Genomic DNA, 15727 nt, shown 5'->3' with positions numbered 1-15727 from the left:
TAACTATATACAAGCTTACAAGTGTGTTCTTCCAGTTATAACAGTTCACATGTTCACAGTTCATGGCATTGTCGTACGTAAGGTACGGTTGAAAATATATGTACGAAGTAATGTTACAGATACAAGTCGTAATAAGGGAAAAAGATTGGTGAAAAACACGAAACGAAATGGAGGAGGACAAAGACAAAATGTCACTATGAAAGAAATTATTTTAGTTACTTTACTGCATGCATCTAGATGAGCCAAATATTTCAAGAAAATTAAACATGAAAATGTACTTAAGTTTTAAGAAATGAAAACAGATGCAAGATGAAAGTAATAATTTACATGTAATGTGCGATTAATGACTGATTTGCAGAATCAATCACAATATTTCTACTGCGCGACTAACACAGGAAGGGAAATTTTTGCATATTTTGACCCCAATTTGGTAATATACGTAGATTTTGTTAATGCTATTTGAAATGTGTAAAATACTATCTTTGTTCATTTGTAATAATTTATTGCTTTTTCAAATACATTTAAAAAAAATCTCGAAAATTAGCGTGAAACTGGTCTGTGTACATCTTTACAACATCTGTACTGTAATTCTAACTTGTTGGATAACGAGGTTCAATAAGACAAAAAGGAACTGCAAGGAGCAACCCCATAACCTCTATCCATCCAAGTAAGTCCGTCCGTCTGTCCGTCCGTATTATTATGTAGCATATAGGTAAAAATGTAAATTTTATGGACATTTGCAAAGTACATTAAGATAAATAAAACACACTCGATGACTTTCATGTACCACTCCCAATATGGAACTGGTAATTGAATATCAAAATTATATTTGTAGTACAATATAATCTGAGTGTAATACGGCTCATATTGATCATGATGTAACATCATGTAACATGATATATGTGGCCATCCTAGACAAAATGTTTCCATATAAGATTACATGCACTGTTAATGAAATAAAATATAATATAACATCAGGGTCAATATGACAGTCGAATGTATAAGCAAATGAAACAAAAAGATTATCGGACTGGAGGTGTAATAATTATTGACCGTGGGCAAGGCATTTTATACTTATTGCTTTATATGGAATCAAACGTGTGTCTCGAAGTTTGAGGCTTCCTATGCAACTGAACCAAAATAAATTAACTGGTGAGAGGAAAGTTTTTTTTTGTTCCATTATAATATGAACAAGTATTATCAAAATAAATCTTGCATCAGTAGCAATCAAATCTTTTACTTTTTAAACCATTTTTGGCAAAGTTGCAGTTTTCGGACTGTGTGCCCGAGGTGCATGCCACTTTTAAATTTCGCATACCACCGTGTGACAGACGAAAAAGAAAATCACTGTTCCCATAAACATGACATATTTCATTAAATATATGTTTTTCGCCTTTATACCAAGAATACAGCGGTTCTTGATATAGGACCGTATTTGGTCACTGAAAGGAGACCTTTTCCCGACCATTTTAGCTTTAGTATACATGACTAGATGGCGTAAATCAGCTAGACTGAACTGACTTATCAAGTGAGAGCTTACACAACCATCTATACGATTTCTTTTTCATAGTTCGTGCAATAAGATATTGGCCTAGTTACATTCATATTTCAACACTCCTCGTACATGTCGTAAGGTCAAATTTTATATGCACTTTTACAATATCAAAATAAGAGTGCACTTTATCATTATCAAAATAAGTCACATGCTACAATCAATTTCTTTGTAGGAATTTATGACACATTTTACAGCCTACACGGACAACGTCGTTTGTTATGGCAATGGGAAAAGTTTGTGTTGAAAGACGATGATTAGATTAAGAAAAAAACAACAAAAAAACAAGTCCTTTCAACTCTATGTTGACCGCGAGACTAAAGATTTCAATTTATCTTACGGTATATGTCTATGCAACAGTATTATATGCCTTTAAAATTTCATTTTTCTCATATTTGTTCAAGATAGAAAAATTACTAAGCGAAGATACAAATTTAAATGACACACAGTGAACGTAATTTGAAACCAAACGAAGTTCATCAATTCAATGCTGAAAATATCACATAACTACGAATGACCGGTTGGGACATTTCAACACCATGAATTTAACTTCATGAATTCATGTTTTGAACATTACGATTTCAACTTCATGAATTCATGAAATTAAAATCATGAATTCGTCAAGATGAATTTGTGAAGCTTAAATCGTGAAGTTCAAAACATGAATTCATAAAATGTTTAATAATTTAGTTCTACTTCCATGGTATATTTCTTTTTCTTGAAACTTTATATCCTTTTTATATGGCTTTCTTTTGTCATAAAATTGAAGTTATACTAATATCGCACTATTTTGTCTATTAGTTTGTTAGGAAATCAGACACGTAAAATTCTAGGATTGAACAGGACCAAGGCAGTTTCTGTAGGCGTTATTGAAAGCTTAACCCATGGAGTGACGATCTTTTAAGTGGCTTTCTGACAGCGATTCTCTTGTACAGCTTAATTTATATACGGATCTATAAATGGAATGTACATTTCAAATTGCACCAAAAATTAATACCGCCATGAAGTTTGCTTTAAACGATATTTGGTTAAAAAAATCAGACTGAGTGAAATAAGAACTTAAATGAGCCGTGTCATGACAAAATCAACATAATGGATCCATGCTGGTCGCAAACCCATTATGTTGGTTTTGTCGTGACGCGGCTCAAATTTGTTTCTTGCTTGAGCACTACGTTTTGTACTATTTCATTTCTATGATTTAAGAAATGTAAAATGCTCAACTGCTCACGATACTCATTGGAGAATGGAACGTATTAAAAAGAACTAACTTTCATACGTCATCGTCTGTAAGGTTTGATGTAATGTATCAGATAAATATATATATAGGTCTTCTGTTTCACGATTACATACCAGTCATGTTAATTAGTAGGCTGATTATATAGTTAATAATCAATGTACTATAGTATAGGGAGACGGGCTATCTGCCACTTTCTGATCAACTAGTCACATTGTGTAACAGTGTTTCTTGTTTTAAGATTGTCTCCTTCATTCAAAGAAACAATAAGTAAATAAATAAATAAATTAACTAATTAATAAATAAATAAATAAATAAATAAATTAATTAATTAGAGAAAGAAGAAAAAAGAAGAAAAAAAAATGTTTTTAAAAAACACCACTGCCATTAAACAACGTATACATACACCTCCTTAATGGGATGAAAAGGCTTTTAGGAAAATAATCTTAAAACCAAGTTGGTCTCTGTCGAGAAAATGAGATTTGACTGCTAGTCTAACACTCCTTAACATTAAAATTAAACCATTGGGAAAGACAATCCGTAAACATTAACAGACATAAAGCCCACGTAGTTCCCTCCCTTAGATAGAATTTCAGTGGTTTCTTTTTTCAATAAATGGAAAATTGTTTTCTCTGTTTGTCATTTTTTAATGATTTATACTAATGGAAGTTTAGAAACAATATCCTACGCTGACTTTTTTCACGTGCAGCGTCGATATTTCAGGGAAAGCGTAAATCACGTACATTATCACTTTATTATAGGACTTGTTAATAAGAAATGTTGAATCTGCCAAGTTGTGACATCTTTGTTATTATGAATTCTAATTACAAATGCACGTATTTATTTTATACTGTATACTGTCATGTATTGGATTTGTCTGATTCCGCAATTTATAAAATGAGCTTCATTGTACGGGATAGGCTGCTAACTTCATATTTCAGCAGCATATAGTAAAAGATTTATCTTATAGCATATATGCTTCTTTTTTGTCTTTAGAAAATGATTATAAGGCATTTCTGACCGTTTACAACGGTCACAACAATTTGCAACCAGTACATTAAATTCATAAAATTTTATTCAAAGACATGATGCAAGTAAATAATGATAGATATAGTTTAATTAAAAGTTCTATTTCTATACTTTTGTGAGCTATTTTATATATAAATAATAACGTTCATGTTTGTTATTCTCGTTCATACTCGGTATCTTCCTGGTCACAGTAATTAATTTACAACCAAAACAATATTAGAAATTTATTTTCTTTCACTCAAAGACATACGATACAAGAAAAGTATAAATAGTATCTGTTGACGAAAATAGTCTCAGAAGAGCTGATTTTATGAAAATAATCTCTCGTTCATATTCGCGTATATGAATTCATATTCCGTATTTACACATACTGTACACCAAATAAAGTTAAGAAAATCTACACATTTCAGTTGTTCTTTTTACTGTAAGTTGGCTGCAATGTTATCCCTTTTCAGAATACCCTCTGCAGGAGGTTGAATTCCATGACCAACATTTAATCTGACAGGAGCATTGTCTCTTTGCATAAATTCATCTTTAATATCGGATTGCTGAATGCAAACATTATGCAAAACACAACAAGCCATAATAATGTCCACAACTGTCTCTACCCTATTCACAACCAAGCTTGTAAGGCGCGGAAATCTACCCTTTAAAAGCCTAAAGGCTCGTTCTATGGACACTCGATTTGAAGACAGCAAGAAGTTGAAATGTCTCTGGTTAAAGGTTAAAAAATCCATTGTCCCAGTAGGGTGTTAATAACCATGTCTGTAATGGATATCCACCATCAGCTAAGATATGGTCATCTCCGCATAGCTCTTGTCCATGATCCCCTAAATCAGAATTTGTTCAATACTCTTGAATCATGAACACGCCCGAGGAAACTGGTAAAACAGTAAGTAAATGTTAAATCTTCTCTACAGACAGCCTGCAGTTGAATAGAATGGAATCCTTTGCGATTTATGTATGATTTTTGGTTCTCTCTTGGAGCACTTATTCTAATGTGTGTGCCATCTAAACTCCCAATAATATTGGGGAACCCATTTTTTCTTTCATAATGATCTTTAATGACTTGTTTTTCTTGCTGTGTTGGCCAGCTTATAATTTTTGTTCTCAAATGTCTTTTAACTGGTGCAATAACAGAGTCCCGGGAGTTCAGGATGGTATCTTCTGAAACCCAGAACCTATCTGACAGACGATGTATTGTATCGTGTGTCACTTAGTACCACAAGGTGATCATTAACTGTTTAGCGACTGGAACTGCTGGCGAGCTTGTACAACAAACTCTTGACATTCTTTTAATTGATCATGAACTATGTTGAAAGTATCACGAGACAGTCGGAAATGCCTTTGAAAACTTATGTCAGAGTAATTCGGGACAACATTCTCGACATATCTTTCTACCCGCATTCTGTCCTCTCGTATCCTATATTAAAAGAACGAATATTTTGCTTGTTAAGACATTTATAACAGTAATTTTACTCTTTGAGAGATAGAGAGATATTAAGTTCTTTAGCATATCATTTAGGTCAGTACGTCCTTGCTTACTTTTTTACTTTTTTTACATATCCAGTGTAACCAAGGCTTGTTTTGAATATAATGGTATTATTTCATTTCTAGACCTTATATCTGCTTGAAACTGTTTCATTTCTAGACCTTATATCTGCTTGAAACATATTTGTTTTTAATCTGAATTGCTGTTTACATGAAAATGGGAGGGAAAATAATCAGTTTCATGATGAAACTGTCCATTTCAACGACATGCACTAGCTCGGAAGTAGCGATAGAGCGATTTACCGTATACCTCCGAAAGAGGTAGCTCTATCATTTACATAGTCTATTTGTGTATAGATTGTATTTTGAAGATTTCACACTGAAAGCCAAATGATATATGTGATGGACCATCTTTTAATTGTACATACCATTTTTTCATCCCGACAGAACTAGCTAGCCCCTCCCTCCTCCGTCTAACTCGGCCCTGCGCTGTTAAATCAAAATAATGATGTGTAAATAATATTGTATTCATGCATAGATCTATAGCATTTATGTATTGTCCAGGTCAAGCAAATATAACTGGCAAGACGAACTTGTTTGGTATGAGATAAAACACAACACTTAGGTTGAATGAAATAGGGCATTTATTAAATGCCATAAATGACAAATGTTACATAATAACAAACATGAAAAATGTTACATAATAACAAACATGGCATGTACATATTTGTATCGAAATAACCAAACTGGGAGGTAAAAACCGCCAGATTATGATAACATTGTAATGTAATTCAAATAGATTACAATCTTAACAAAAGTTATGTAAGATGACAAAGTTGAACCAAAAACCATCTACATAAATATAATAAAATGGATTGCTGATCAAAAACAATTGACCAGAAAAAATAAATATTTTCCAAATCGTGGTCGACTCGCCCAGGAAAAACCATAGTTTGGAAACCTGTGCCCTTTTATCTTGTGCCTAGTACCACTTGATGTAGGGCTCCATCCTTGGAATAGTTTAAACATTCTATACATTAAAAAGTGTATAACATATGACTAGATCATAAGTATTTATGACAACAAATAGAAAAATATTTGAAAGAGATAATATAACATCGACTAGTTTTATAAATCTTTGCATGAACAATATACATAATATTATATATATATATAGTGTATCTCATGAATAGTTGCACAAATAATTGAGATAAACAATAAGTGAAACAACTGATTCATTAAGAATAAATGAAATGGTATTTATATATCAACATCAAAAATTGAAAAGAGGAGGATGGAGTTGGAGGAGGTGGATTTTAGTAAACAGAAAGGCGAGAATCATTCCTCGCCAAAATTATTTCTTTGTGATAGATCTAATGTAATCATTGGTTAATTAACATCACATGATTTAAGTCTTGATATCGATTGGCTAAGACGTACTTGGCTAAAACCTGACCCGTAACGGCTAAAAACCTGACCCGTAATATTCTGTACAGTAATGAGTATAGGGACAGAACAATGACATAAATTATTTTATGTGGGCATAAAATCTATTTTATGTATTGTCCAGGTCAAGCAAATATAACTGGCAAGACGAACTTGTTTGGTATGAGATAAAACACAACACTTAGGTTGAATGAAATAGGGCATTTATTAAATGCCATAAATGACAAATGTTACATAATAACAAACATGAAAAATGTTACATAATAACAAACATGGCATGTACATATTTGTATCGAAATAACCAAACTGGGAGGTAAAAACCGCCACAAAGGGAACCTTCCGCCACCCATTTATATTTTTATAAAAAATATCAAAAATACAGACTAATTATCAAAATATAGACTAGTTATCTAAATATAGACTAGTTATCTAAATAAAGACTAGTTATCTAAATATAGACTATTTGTGTATAGATAGATTGTATGATTGAACGCTGAAAGCCAAGGACCATCTCTTTATTGTACATACCATTTATTCATCACGACAGAACTTGCTAGCCCCTCCCTCATCCGTCTCACTCGGCCCTGCGCTGTGAAATCAAAATTGTAATTTGTAAATAATATTGTACTCATGCATATAGATCTATATCATATATAGAGGATATTGAATGAGTGTAAGTTCAATACTGAAGTTATTGCACGAGTTGAATAAAATTATATTATGCGAGCCTCTGGCGAGCATAATATTATTTTATTCAACGAGTGCAATAAATTCAGTTATGAACTAACACGAATTTAATATTCTATTTATCACATACCCAAAATAAAGACCATTTAAAGTGAAATAAGAGTCATTTTTCATTGACACGCCTATAGTATAACGCTAACATTTAGCGCGTTTTTACACTATGTTTGTATAACGCTAATGGACGTCACATCAAAATATATGCACGGCCGTGCAATACCATATTTACGGAGTCGCAAAATCGGCATGGGTGTGTGATAAATTATTTTTTTATAAAAAATATCTAAAATATATACTAGTTATCTAAATATAGACTAGGTATCCAAATATAGACTGGGTATCTAAATATAGACTAGTTATCTAAATAAAGACTAGGTATCTAAATATAGACTGGGTATCTAAATATAGACTAGTTATCTAAATATAGACTAGGTATCTAAATATAGACTATTTGTGTATGATTGAACGCTGAAAGCCAAAGACCATCTCTTTATTGTACATACCATTTATTCATCCTGGCAGAACTTGCTAGCCCCTCCCTCCTCCATCTCACTCGGTCCTGCACTGTTAAATTAAAATTATAATTTGTAAATGATATTGTACTCATGCATGTAGATCTATAACATATATTATTTTTTCAGTCAATGAATTTAAGATTTTGAATTCTACTATATATTTAACTAAATTTTCTTAAAATTTTCACTGGCCCGGACTAATTTTCACTGACCATGGGCCACCGGGCCAGTGCTAAATTCGATGACTGTTTTTTTTTATAAAAAAAAAATATCTAAAAAATAGACCAATTATCTAAATATAGACTGGGTATCTTAATATAGACTATTTGTGTATGATGAACGCTGAAAGCCAAGGACCATCTCATTATTGTACATACCATTTATTCATTCCGGCAGAACTTGCTAACCCCTCCCTCCTCCTGCACTGTTAAATCAAAATTATAATTCGTAAATTATATTGTACTCATGCATGTAGATCTATAACATATATTATTTTTAATATTTTTTATAAAAAAAATATGTAAAATATAGACTAATTATTTAAATATAGACTATTTGTGTATGATTGAACGCTGAAAGCCAAAGACCATCTCTTTATTGTACATACCATTTATTCATCCTGACAGAACTTGCTAGCCCCTCCCTCCTCCGTCTCCTCCCTCCTCCATCTCACTCGGCCCTGCGCTGTTAAATCAAAATTATGATTTGTAAATAATATTGTAATCATGCATATATCAAAATAAATTCTAACAAAAATATACTCCTTTATAATTTCTTTTCTTCTCTTCTATGAAGTTAACAAAACTATGCTTAAGCTGAAAACTATGCAGAGTTTATATACATATACAAGAATAAATCAATTACCTCTATGTCCCACCTCCTAAAAGCATAACATACGGTGACACATCATCTTCCTCCAATACTTTCACATTCTCATTTACGCTCTCGCCTTCTACTTGGATTTCTGGCAGGATATAGCTCGCCGAAGTGTCAGTTGCTTTCATGCAGAATGGTTGATAACCAAACTCAGCTTGCTCATGATCAGTGGCATTCTTGCAAACCCCTCTGTGAGATGATCCGGGGGAACGCACACTGACCAGAGCAATTGCAGCGCTTCTGCCCTCACCATACATACTTATAAAAAAACAGCAAGCTCTTTGACCGAAGGAAAATTCAAAGCTCCGGCCAAAGACGTGATCACTTTTCCTTCGTATTTCAGCTGTCCATGGGAGTCAAACAAACTGACACTTCCATCTTCATTGATAATGATACCATGCGAATACACACCAACGGTCACCAAAAACCCAAGCTTTCGCATCTTCCTTCTATTAAACCAATGTGTCACGTATTCCTGTAATGGGCATTACAGATAATCTTAACATGTTATGCAACATTTATTTACTAAATTACTATTTCATGCAGAATTCTTCAGAATTTAACGACATGTATTTTTTATTTACTTGTAACTTTCGTGAAACTCTCGTATAGAATTTTGAACATAAAGTACCTAATATTACCAAACTATCATTAAAAAGTCATTCTTTAACAATAACTAATAAATACCTTTAAATTATAATGTAAATAAAATAATTTTTAAAGGAAATAAAATACTTGCCTCTATGGTTTGAAATCCATCGAAAAGTTCAATCATCGAGGTGAAAACATACTCACACTGACGTGTCAAACGGACATATGTGTCTCTTCCAAATAAATTTCCAACATTCAAATACCTGTCACACGGGCTGTCGCTTGGAAAGTCATCAATTGCAACTTTCCTGTCAGTGTTTTTGCTTATTCTTATGTCATCTCTACAAAATGATTACAAATAAATACCAATATATGCTGAGTTATAATTGTGGTTAAGTATTGTTGCTAATTATAAATCATCTTCGTGAAAATAACAACCAGAAAAAGTCCTAAAAATAAAAAAAATACTCTTCTTCTTCCAATATAATACAGACACCTTCCGGCGTATACTCGTACTAGCGCAGCGCGGTGTGAGAAGTGTCTATGTACAAGAGTGATTTAAAAAAGTACTATATATAGTGCTGGTAAAAAGGTAAAAACACCGGACTGTCTATCGGAGAGTGAGTGGGAGTACTTCCCTCTTGAAGCTGTCTATGGTTGTACAGCTTAAAACTGTCTGGGGAAGACTGTTCCAGAGGCGGATGGTGTCTGGGAAGAAGGATCGCTGGTAGCATTGGGTCCTTGCAAATGGTACCAGGTAGTGAAGTCCATGTTCCTCGAACAGAGATGACTGGGGTGAGGTTGGATGTAGGGACTTCTACTAGGCCATTTACTATACGGTACATCATGGTCACCTTGGCATGGCTCTGCGTTCTCGGAGGGTAGGCCACTGTAGGTGTTGCAGCATCGATGTCACACTGCTGGTTCTTCTGTAGTCTGAGAAGACCATTCTTGCTGCTCGGCGCTGCACCATCTCCAGTTTCCAGATATTTGCCTCAGTGAAAGGGTCCCAGATGATAGAGGAGTATTCCACCAGAGGTCTCACGAGGGTCATATAGCAGAGCTCTTTGGTCCTTCTTGGGCATTGATTGATGTTTCTCTGTAGAAAGGATGTGGCATTGTTGGCTTTCTTTGTAGTTAGATCAATGTGATGGTTCCAGTTTAGTGACTTTTGGAAGTTGAGGCCTAAATATTTTGCTGTATCTACTTCTTCTAAGATGTGTCCATGGATGTTATATGGTTGTCTGATTGGTTTTCTCTTGTTTGTTATGTGGAGTATCTGGCATTTTTGAGGGTGGAATTCCATCAACCAATCCCTTTCCCATCTTTGTAGTCCATCTAGGTCTTTTTGTAGGGCTATAGCATCTTGGTCTGAGTGGATAGAGCGGTAAAGGGCACAGTCGTCAGCAAACATTCTAGTGGTGGATTCAGGTGATACATAGTTGGGTAGATCATTAATGAAGATGAGAAATAAGAGAGGTCCTAGAACACTGCCTTGTGGGACACCTGACTGGACAGGTGCTTCACCTGATTTGCTGCCGTCTAGTAACACTCTCTGGCTCCGATCCCCTAGGAAGCTGTTTATCCACTTTAGTAGGTTGTTTCGTATACCATAGAATTGAAGTTTGTAAGTAATCGGTGGTGTGGGACCTTGTCGAAAGCTTTGGAAAATCTAATAAAATGACATCAGTCTGACCAGCAGAGTCCATATTGCAAGCAAGGTCCTGGACTGTCAGTAAAAGTTGAGTCTCACAGGATCTGCGTTTACAAAATCCATGCTGGGTATCTGTAAGTATGTTGTAGGTGTCAAGGTGTTTCATAATGGTGCTTTGTAACGATGTGCTCAAGTGCCTTACATGCTATGGAAGTAAGAGAGGACAGGTCTGTAGTTCTCTGCTTTACTGCGGTCGCCCTTCTTGAAAATTGGTACCACGTTGGCAGTTTTCCAGTCGTCAGGGATGATTCCTTGGTCCACAGATGCCTGGAAGAACAGTGTAAATACAGGAGTAAGTTCTGTAGCTGCTTCCTTTAGAAGTCTTGCTGGGAGTTGATCTGGACCTGTAGCCTTGTGTGGATTAAGTCCTGCAAAGATCTTCTGTACTCCGCTCTCTGTGATTGTAATATGTTCAACCGGATCATGTGGGCTTGGTCCCATATCAGGAATAGTTGAGATGTCTTCATCCTTGTTGAAAAACTGAAGAGAGAACTGCTCATTCAGGATATTGGCCTTTGTGTCGCTGTCGGAGTGAAGTCATGCCCGTTTTTGCTTTCAGTGGTGCTACTCCCTGACTATCTGTTTTCTTGCTTTTAATGAAACTATAGAACCTTTTGGGATTAGAGGCAGACTCTGGACTGACAATATTGTTGACATACTCATTGTAGGCTTCTTGACATGCCAGTCTAGATTTTTTCTTGAGATCTTCATATCGTTTTATGCTTTTATGAGACTTGGTTGATTTTGCACGGGCATATGCTCTCTTTTTCCTTCGACTCAACTGTTTGATGTCTTTGTTTATCCATGGCTGGCTAAATCTAGAGCTGCTCATCTTGGATGGCACACAGGAGTCCAGGACTTTCAGGAGATTGTCTTTTATGTCTGCCCACATAGTGTTGATATGGCTAATTGTTGTGTAAGTTTCTTTAAAGTGTTGTTGAAATTGGTGACATTTGCTTTTCAGTTGGTCTATATCTGCATTTTTCCATAGATGTATAAGTCTTTTGACTGGTTTTGATCTTTTAGCCGATGCACTGGATTCAATGATGACTATGTCATGGTCACCTAGTCCTGGCAGAGTTGTACTGCGCGTTGTAAGAGTAGGACGATTTGTGAGGAAAACATCCAGAATGTTGTCTTTTCTTGTTGGCTGAGTGCCCATCTGGTGAAGATTGCAGGATTCAACAACTTCAAGGATCTTTTTGTTGATCCTGTTGGAATTCTGGTTACCTTCTACTGTGTTGATGGTCCAGTTGATGTCAGGTAGGTTTAGGTCTCCACCTATCCATATTACTGCATTTTTGTAACGATTCTTTATGTTTTCTATTGTAGAACATAGTTCTTCAGTATATGTTTCGTCACTGTTTGGTGGTCTGTAGATGGAACCAATGATAAGAGTTTTGTTTTTATCGAGAGTGACTTTAGCAAACACTTGCTCGTAAGCATTCACATAAAATCGTTGTTAATAAATATATATAACAATAACAGAAACTCGTTGTTAATTAGTTATGTTCGTGAAAATAACAAATTATAGAAATATGTTGTTCATGAAAATAACAATCATAGAAAAATGATGTTAATAAACTATATCGTGAAAGTAACGTAGTTGATAATCGACAATATTTGTGTAAATTACAATTAGAATCGCGTCAGTAATTTGAGAGATCTGTAGATGGACAGTACATCCATGTCCCTCTAATGCCTACATGTACACGTAAAACATAAAGTTAGGTCGACTTCCTCTTTAGTCATTCTTTTTATCCTTTTACTGCTGTTCTGCCTGTTCCTCTGACGTAGATTTTTAATTTTTCCAAGGTTTGTCACCTTTAGCGACGCCATTTTGTATACATGCGGCTTGGATAAAAGCCGGACAGTCGGACCGATCCGGAGTAAAAACTCGTCGGACCTGATCAAAATTTATCGGACATGTCCGTCGGACCGACGTATTTCGGGAAGTCTGGGATCCACTGCTCAGATATGACCACAAAACATGTAAATATCGACGTAAAAACTTAACAAACATGTACTAAGACTTGTCAAGTCACACACCATAACAATGTTGTTCATATTTGTCAAGGTTGAAGAGACTTACCCTAACATACTGAACTTTCTGTTGTGTTGTACTGCTTGAGATCGTTACTGAAGAAACTGGATTATGGCCTGGAAGTGAGCCAGGCTGGACTATCACAATCTGCCCTTGCTCATTTTTCATGAGTACCGCCCCCTGTCCTGGTACAATACCTGGAGGTAATGTGATTGTACCCTGAAATGGAGATAATTTTATTCACTGTTGTTATCAAATTAAAACATTCTTCTTTGACACATATTGCCAGGTTATTTGAAGGCACTGTGTGTCAACGAGCACTGTATGTGGTGTAAAACATTTGTCTGTAAAAAAAAGTCAATCAGGGGCATAACTCAAAAATTTTGCTTTCAGAATTATGACCCTTGTGTAACAACTGCACTTTGTCATGCACCTTGGAAGATCAAAAATCTGGATCAGCAAATGAAATGAACTATGATACATAAATAATAAAATGTTCTGTCTCTTGGTCTCCTGGTTATTTCCCTGTAATGGTAAAGCAGACAACTGTTAATGGTTGATGATGGATCAATCTGGAAAATCTCATAAAATCATTGGAATCCCACTTCTGACACCAGTTGAAACGTACCCGGGGTCTGCTAGCCCGGACACACTTCAATATCGACACGTGGGTTCTTCTCAAACACACGTAAATGGATAAGGGAAAATAGGGACACAAGGACTAAAAGATACGGACACCTGAAATAAGATTAACACAACTATTTATTAAATATACATTTCACAAACAATAAAAATTGGTATATAGTATCTTCTGTGGATGGCTCTGGCTTGGGCTCCTCGTCTTAGGTCAGGAATATTCTTCTGTTACGTCTAGAATAATGTATAATATAAGATGTAATGAAAGGCTTGACAAATACGGTGTCACGTCTTGCCTGTGGTCTGGTACAAATTCTATGGTAGGAATTACCATGAAATGCTATAAGGTTGATGGGGTATCTCAAATGGTAACTACAAAATACAGTGGTGTTCTACCCTGGTATATGGGTATCACTATAAAATATGGGATTATGGCTATGGAAACTTGGTCTTCAGTCAGGATCTATCATAAATGGTAAATAATGCCAAACTGCCAAACTAGATGATTAAATAAAAAGCTTCTATATAAACTATTACTGGCATAAAGTATTATATACCTTTCTGGTGGCTGGAGATACATCCATATTCAATATACTATAGATGTGGTCTGGTGGCTATCTACCAAGGTACTGACAATTTTGGCAGATTCGGGCTGCTATTTATAGTCTGGGACGCTGGGTGGCTAGCTTGGCTAGGGTGCCTAGCTTGGCAGTATCGTCATCGTCTTCGATGACGTCACTGCCAATCTCGCGCGGGCAGAAATTTAGCCAGTACCAGCTGCCATGTTTAAATTGGCAGCGTGTGGCTAATTGAACATTAAAACGGCTACAACGTAGAAAATAAGTTATTTTAAGTAATATAGCCATCGTAAATATTAAAAGGATGAAGTTATTTGTACATGCAGTGTATGTTTTGATGATTAAAAGTTGATGTCATGAAGTACAGTTAATTACTTTAGTACTTGGGTAGTTTCCGGATACGGGTTTATTTTCGGACGTAAAATGATGGGCTTGATCGTTACAATATGTAGAATATACCCGTACATTGACAATAACCTCGACTTAAGAGTAAAATATAATAAGAACTTAAACAGTATGCATATGTTTGACAAGTGGAAATCACACTGATATCTATATCAATATAAGAAAATACATTATAGCTATATAAGAAAATCAAATAGAAATTAAGCAATAGCACTCTTGCAATTGAAATAATGATTCTGTTGAATATTTAGAAATGTTTAATGAAGTAATAATTCAGCGTACATTATACATGAATTTAACACAGAAACATAAATGACATATTTAAAACTCTATTGTGCAATGAAGCAATATCATCTATGGCTTAATAAAAAAAAACGAAGTCAAAATGTATTTTCTCATCTTTATTATATTATTTAAAGAAAGTTGAAAATGAAAAGAATTTATATCCAAAGTCTTTTTTCTCATCACAGTGCTCGACTGATGTTGGTATCTGAAATAGAATAAAATAAATAAATAAGTAAATAAATAAATAAATAAATAAAGAGAATTGAATTGAATTGAAATGCAATGGAATGGAATGAAATGAAACGGAATAAATGAATGAATGAATGATATGACATGAAATTAAGTGAATAAATAAATAAATAAATAAATAAATAAATAAGTAAACAAATAAACAAATGATATGACATGAAATTAAATGAATGAATGAATGAATAAATAAATAAATAAATAAATAAATAAATAAACAAACTGAATTGAATTGAAATGCAATTGAATGAAATTAAACGGAAAGAATAAATGAATGAAATGATATGAAATTAAGTAAATGAATGAATAAATAAATAAATAAATAAATAAATAAATAAATA

The 15727-nt window shown here is 34.4% G+C and overlaps 1 long non-coding RNA gene across 1 annotated transcript; it reads right to left on the bottom strand.

Annotated features, from left to right (window-relative positions):
• Positions 1-4024: 4024 nt before the first annotated feature.
• LOC132739486 (uncharacterized) lies at positions 4025-13530 on the bottom strand. The gene is made up of 6 exons (XR_009627012.1): positions 12829-13530; positions 8876-9819; positions 8619-8695; positions 7281-7341; positions 5735-5795; positions 4025-5238 (listed from the first exon to the last, which is right to left on the bottom strand). It is a non-coding gene; the product is annotated as an uncharacterized LOC132739486 (long non-coding RNA).
• Between the last annotated feature and the right edge of the window lie 2197 nt (positions 13531-15727).

The sequence above is a fragment of the Ruditapes philippinarum genome, unplaced genomic scaffold (genome assembly GCF_026571515.1).
Source record: "Ruditapes philippinarum isolate M1 unplaced genomic scaffold, ASM2657151v2 ctg3000_1_1_1_1, whole genome shotgun sequence".
NCBI lineage: Eukaryota > Metazoa > Mollusca > Bivalvia > Venerida > Veneridae > Ruditapes > Ruditapes philippinarum.
This window is presented reverse-complemented; position numbering and strand designations above follow the sequence as displayed.